The following is a 7,476-nucleotide window of genomic DNA, read 5'->3' on the forward strand; positions in this document are numbered from 1 at the left end:
GAGGGAGGCTTTGCGTAACAGCAGGGAGAATGTCACAGTAAGATAAACACCGGGTGCAGCTGAAGTGGCTTTGGGCTCAGCTGGCTCGAGCTGACGTGACAGAGTATCGGCCGTGATTTGTTTCCACCGAAGCTCTCAGTGTGGAGTGTTTCCCACGCGCTCGCTATACATCCTGAATTATACAGCATTTGGCTCCTGAGTATTTCTGTGTATGTAGCCAGATATATCATAATGTACTAGATCAACTTCAAGCTGCTAACGGTAGCAAGTACCAAGAGATAATATGGAGAAAGATCCCAGTTTATCCATCCAAATGTCTCACAAACTAAACTTCTTTCAACCCCGCAAAGCTTTTTCCCCTCTTCCAATCCCCTGTGGCGGTGCATGTAGCCGATACGCTTCATCAGCCTGGGAAGTTAACGGCAAGTATTAAAATAGGGATTCACGTCTTTGTTTGGGTTCTGGTCTCATATTTGGCAGTACCAAGGGTTCAGACAGGTTGGATGTAAAAGGAAGATTGTAACAACTTGTGTTGTGTTACTATCTCTTCAGACATCGGTTCTCATAGCATTGTACTAAACACAGTATTTCCTGAGATCTCATAATGCAGCCATGTTGCTAAAATGAGGTCCAACAGAGCCACAAGTATGGGTTCTCAGACAGTAAGACAAAAACTGTAGACTAACCATTTTTATTGGAAAGAAGAAATAAAGGCTAATGGTTTTAACCCAAACTGTCACAGGAAGCCCTACTAGTTAAACCTGACCACTATCATGCTGTACTTCCTGTAGTTGTGCACAATGGAAGCTGCAAAGACAACTCTAACTAAGACCTGAACGTGGCCCATACCTCAGGCAAGCAGCCAGATAAACAAACACAATTGCAATCTTCCACAATGCATTTCAGATAGTGCTAGCAAATAATTAAAAAACAAATCATTTGGCTCATACCTAATTTCATATATTGCCAAACTAACTAATCAAAATGGAAGCATTCCGTTAAGATCATAAAGATTATTAAGTCGTAATTTAAAAAAATACAATCACAGTATCACAACACCACCTCATGCAAAGTCTAATGAATTGGTGGGGAGCGCAAAACCTTTTAAAAAGGGAATTTAAAGCAGCTGGACAGGAAGATGGATGAGTTCAAAACTGTGTAATTTATTAACAAAAAAGCATACTCACACAATGGGGAAACAAATAAAAACAGGAATTGCAAAGAAAAACTTTAAAATGAGCCAAAGTATCAAGACACTTTAACATCTCAGCCTCATCTAACTGTAACCTACCATGTGCACAGGTAAGTAAAGGGTGAGCTCAACTGCCTGAAATTAACACCCGACCACCCGCCATATGCGGGTGACTTTTGCAATTGGCGGGTAAAAATCTACTTGCCACATTGGCAGGTGGCCAACGAGAATTGAGTGATTCAGAAGCATAACTATCGGTAAACAGGGTACGCAGTTGCTTTAGGAGCCCGCATTGCTGGAAGACATCGATTGACAGCCGGGGCCCCCGAATGTATTTTCAATGCTTACAACAATCCCAGCAGTCCCACGTGCAGCCACTGACCAATCGGGAGCAAGAACGGGTCAAATTAATTTAGTTTAAAGTCCCTGAAAGTTGCTGCTGTTTCAGTCCTGTTGGCCCGCTGCAGTGGGCGGGGCTGCTGCGACTGACGCGGACACACACATAAACACACACAATCACACCGGAAAATGTAGGAAAATCCGCAGGTGAGATGTACGGGATGACCTCAATTAAGGACAGCAACATTATTCTAGGTGCAATGATTAAAGTCCAATATGTACTTTATCAAACTGTATGAATATGTGTCCCAGCCCAGGATAGGAAACTCTGCGCCCCCCCCCTGCTGTAGCACATGATGACGGTGCAATGTCCACGAGTAGGCTGCCACGAATAGGACAGTAGAGTAGTAGTTCTCATAGAGAAACAGCAATTCCTGTTTTTCACCTTGATGAGGCAAAACAAAATGGCTGGTAAAAAGTGATAGCGGCAGGTAGATTTTTAAATGAAAAAAGTTTACTTCAAAAAAGTTTACTTCAGGCCCTGATGGGGAACTATAACAAAAAGTAACCCAGATATTGGAAAAAGGTCATTCACTGCAGAGCTATCTTACCTATACTCATACAAGGTGCCCCAACCTTCCCTGCTGAGAGGATCTAATCAGACACACCTGCACTCACTCTCCTTGATTAGCTGGTGAACAGCTGATCTTCCCCGAATCACAGGTAGAACTAAACTCAAATACTATGAACCCAGAAAACCAGAAAAAATATCTACTTTCATTCCACCTAAGCATCACAATGCCTCCCTCGATACCCACTATCGTTTGGTGAAATATGATGTGAATTAGTTATAAAAAAGACAAAAAGAGCACAAAGTGTACAATAACTTATCATAAAAACAAAGAGAAGCTTTGGTTGATCTTGGTAAAGACATTAAGATTGTGTATGAATCATGTCCTGCCTCATGCTGTTATTTACACCCTCCCTAAGACACATGCATATTTCGACACCCAGATAAGTAGAATATTGTGTGAAGTATCATTGAACTCAGCAGAGAGTTCCCTTTTCATTGATTGCGTTTTTGCAGTGTCTGAGTGTCGCAAGGAGCGACACCCCCAATAACCTCAACAAGTGCAGAGGAGCAAGGGCCGTCCAACACAGCTTGCAGCTTTAATTACTATTATTTTGGTATTTCACTTTGGCTTGAATGACTACAAATTGCAATAACTTTGTATCCCAAATCCCATATTAGACAGCCTAGTTGATAAAGCTCCAATATTTAAACACGGCTATCATTAAGCATGTGATTACTTGAGTCTCCTCCAATATGTGAACTGTGGAAATGTGTCTCACCCAAAAAATCACCAGACAGGCCATCAGATCCACCAAAGTCCGCTTGAATTGCACAATAACCCATGCACATGATATAAATGAACCAGTGTGTTGCTCTTGGTGAACACATCTGGACCTGTGTTTTTCATGTAACGGGTTTAAGATGATCCAAGTTTCCAAGTTTCACTCACTTGTCTTTAAAAAACTGGGTCTGTTGTTAATTAACAGTAGTAGTTAGTTAATAATGCGACAAAAAGAAATAAAGGGACATTTAGAAGAGATAAAAATGTGCCATTAATTGCGAGTTAACTATGACAGTAATGTGATTAATCACGATTCAATATTGTAATTGTTTGACATACACTTATATATGTATAGTACAACTTTGGGAATGTAATCACTGGGATATAAGGCTTTTGGGAAAAGTATTTATATATTAAAATGGGAAGCTATAAAAATCCTGAACTTGATAAAGATTTGCTAAATAGTTTAATTAATTCACATGTCTTAGCAATACCAAATGTGGAATTCCTAGTTTAGCAATTCACTGTAAAACACTGTATTTATCAAGAGGGAAAGGTGAAATGAAATGCTGTATAATATCTGCAGGAGAGTGTAGCCCCCACATGTACTTGGTTCACTAATGTTTGGAAAATCTGTTTTAAAGCCAGAGATGCCAATAAGACTCCACCGCCCATCACACACACTAGTGTAACTTCTGAATTTATTTTTTAAATCCATCGCCAACCCTTCACTCCGTTCCCTCTTGCATTGCCCTGTTTTCTCTTTTCATTTTCTTGTAATGAAGCTTTCTCTGTCTCTCTCTCTCTACTCTTTTTTTTCTTGCTAGAAATGATTTGTGTGTCTAAACGAGGAGGGAGGGATGGTTGGGAGAGGCCCTACCATCCTCACGTAATTGTCAGTGTAATTAATAAAAGCAGCCCGTTCCAATTTAAGAGGCTGATTAATGCAACAGATACATCACAGCATGGAGTGGACCATCTCTCTGTCTATCTCTTTCTCTGGTAATGAAAGCAAAGAAACGAAGCAAGTATTAGTTAACAGCACAATATGCTTACAGTAAATCCCTTAAAGATATAATTTCATTTTAATTTTCACCACCTACATTTGCAAGTACAAAAAATGCCAACTAGAGTTTTTGTCTCTATGCTGATGATACACCCGTTTACCTTCATTGCTAAAGTAAGTAAAAAGAAATCATACCTTTTATACATGGCTTTAAATCCATCCAAATAATTAAAAATTGTACCCTTTAGCTCATCCAGTGAGAGTGTGCGGCCCATGTAGGCCCAGTTCTCTCCAGCTTCCCTTGTTCGAGTCGGGCCTGCGGCCCTTTACTGCGTATCATCCCCCACCTTTCCTGTCTATCCACTGTCTTTATCAAATAAAGGTAAAAGCCCCCAAAATACTAAAATAAATAAATAAATTGCATCATATAAATTTGTTAAAAGTTCAAAACTTTCATTCATGTGAAATATTCTATAAAGGAAAACCCAATTAGTTTTAGGCATTACTTAGGGAAAAAGAAATGACTTGTGTCAAAAAGATGCTTTTAACAATGTGTGTGATGCAAACAAGATTAACAGACATGTTCACATGCCACACAATTATAAAGAATCTTTTTCTGGTTTTTAATATAGTTTTTGGTATTAATAATCTTTTCAAGCTCCATTTTAACATAAATAATTGAAATAGTCTGTCCTTAAATGATAATGCTGGTGTGATATTTCTTTCTTATTGTCTTCCCATGAAAATACTACGAAGAATTTTTATGGAACATCTGTTTGTTTGCTTCTTCCCTTTGTGTTATTTCAGGATGCTAGATTTCATATTTCTTTAAATTAAATTTTCCCATTGAGGAATTAATAAAGTGCTTCTGTCTCCGTTCAATACCCAATGTGTTGTCTTCCCGTAGACCGTAAACTTGTCCTCTTGCGTCAAAATTGCAAAGAAAACACATTTTCAGCTCTTTTTAAATATTTTTTATGCTTTTTGATACATTGTTGTCACTATTTTTCTACGTGTTTTCAAATCCATGGTCAATAAACATAATTTAAATAAAATAATACCTATTTGCTTTGCTATAAAGCAGAAATTGTGGATTATTTTGAATGAGAGTTAAGATCAGAGGATCTTGAGTGGATCACAGTTTATTTCAAATGCTATAAAATGAAAAAAATATGTTTTTTAAACCCCACAATTCAAGTTGTAATTAAAGTAATCATTCATTTTACCTGCCAATAATGTTACATGGCTTCCAAACAACGTGCATCCACAAATTCATGTTGTTCTGGGAGAATTTTTTTCAAAGAAAACCATAATTCTGATAGGTCAAATTGGTCACATTTGACCTGAGGACAATACAAGGGTTGAAAGCCAAATAGAGATAGAAGAAAAAAGAACTTGTATACACCAACTGCTAGTATATATAATAAACTACTAGAATAGCCGCCTTTTCAACTACAGCTACTGCACCACAGATAACAAATGGATAAGAAACAGTGCAATGTCAAAATATTTTTTTTGTGGTAACATATTGTCAGACAACGCCCATATGATGTCTAACGCAAACGTAAATATGTTCACTGTCAAATGTACGTGACTGACGGTTATGCTTAGGCACCAAAACAATGTCCGGTTACATTTAGGCACCAAAACTTCTTGGTTAAGGTTAGAAAAAACAATCATGGTTTTGGTTCAAACAAAGTAGTCCCATATGTAACTGGTTCACGTAGTGATGTTAACATACAAAAGTTAACTTACATGTTTACGTAGGAGTGTCACTTAAAATAACAGCGTTGACTTTTGGTTTCAAAGGGGACACAAACACAATGGTCTCCGGTCAATGTCCAGTGTTTTTCTCGCCCCCATGCTTAAGCGTGAGTAAGTGGCCTGAAGTTTATAATTGTACGTTGGTGTGTGCGTCGAACTAATTGAGAATAGCAGGGCCGGCATGGGTGTGTGTGGAGTGTGTGTAGAGCGAAAAGTCTCGTTTTGCCAGGCCGTCATCCACAGCGCAGTGCAGGAGGGTCTAGCTAGTCCACACAGCATTATGGGATGGGAGAAAAACGTGCTCTGGTTTTTTGGCATTTCTTTAAACCAATTCCAATTGTCATGGGCGGGGCTAAGATCCACACTGTTCTTCTGCAAAATAGTCTCTGGAAGGAAGTTGTTTTGGTGGAACGTGCACGTTCAAAAGTTGTTTTACTTGTGCAACAGAAAACTCAGATTCTACAGATAGTCTAGCTAGCTGTCTGGATTTACCCTGCAGAGATCTGAGAAGCAGTTAACCTTAGTCCTCTCAAATGGACCAGAGATTAAAATTTCAACAAAAAGAAAGTGGACATCGGGGAAAAGTGCATGCAGGGAAGTTTCCTGAGGCAAAAATTGGAACTTAGTGGATATAGACTATCTCCAGAGCGTGTAGAATCTGGAGTCATAGTGGGTGTCTCCCCTGTGCTCTCTGACCGTGGTCGGAAATCTGTAGCAGGAAAGTTAACCCTCTCCTTGATTTCATGTTTTTTATGGCAAAGGAGAAGCCGGATATAACAAAGTCGGAAATGCGCTGCTACCAAGTCACGGCCAACAGATGTGCGTCGCCTTGACTTGTAGTTACATTTTCCGAGAGGTGCACCTAGGGCAATGGCGGAGGGTACCTATGATCTTAGCCACAGCATTGATTTTACTCAGAAGCATAAACTTAGACTTTACACAGACTTGACTTCCTCCATTGCTCATGTCATGATTACTGCGGCCACTAGACGCCGCTGCTTCACAACAAACGTCAATGGTTCTTAATAAACCGATAAGTGTTACTTTTCGTCTGTATATGTACAAAAGTGAATGAGAACAGCTTGCTCCCTGTAGAGCCATGCAATCTGTGTAAGACTGTGTAAGGTAAAAGAAAATGGTGATCCTTGTATTCTTGCAACAAGGTGCATCAAATAAATTAGATAAAGAAAAAGGTAAGTGGACTTTTATTTTTATTTAACAAGGAACTCCCTGGGGCTCTCCAAGGAGCTATGGTGGTCCCTGGACCTGACTTTGAGAAACCACTATTTTCAACCCAATGAAGTACAGTAATGGACTTCAGTGGCCTGAAGTGTAGCTATGAAGTCTTCCCTAATGGCTCTAGCACATGTGTGTCTGGCTTTCAGCCCTCTCATTAACGTCACTGGACACTGTATACTGTGTGTGTGTGTGTGTGTGTGTGTGTGTGTGTGTGTGTGTGTGTGTGTGTGTGTGTGTGTGTGTGTGTGTGCGTGTGTGTGTGAGTGAGTGATGCTGTTTGCCAATTTAGAAAGGCTTAGAGTGCTCCGGTGATCTCATCTCCTCTTAAGTTTGCTCACCCTCTGGCTGTATGTGTGCATGTGTGCGTGTGTGTGTGTAACACAATTTATTGTCTACTACATGTAGAAGAGTATACTAAATGCCAGGTGAGGGTTGTCTTTGAATCTTTAGCAACTGAAATGAAGGAAAACGTGTAACCTCCTTTTACAAAAGATAGCTTCCTTTTACTTCCTTTTTTGTAAGGAGTACATGTTTAGTTAATGTTTCTATTTTAATTTCAATACGTTTTTAATAAGTTTCAG

The sequence above is a fragment of the Etheostoma cragini genome, chromosome 1 (assembly GCF_013103735.1).
Source record: "Etheostoma cragini isolate CJK2018 chromosome 1, CSU_Ecrag_1.0, whole genome shotgun sequence".
Classification (NCBI taxonomy): domain Eukaryota; kingdom Metazoa; phylum Chordata; class Actinopteri; order Perciformes; family Percidae; genus Etheostoma; species Etheostoma cragini.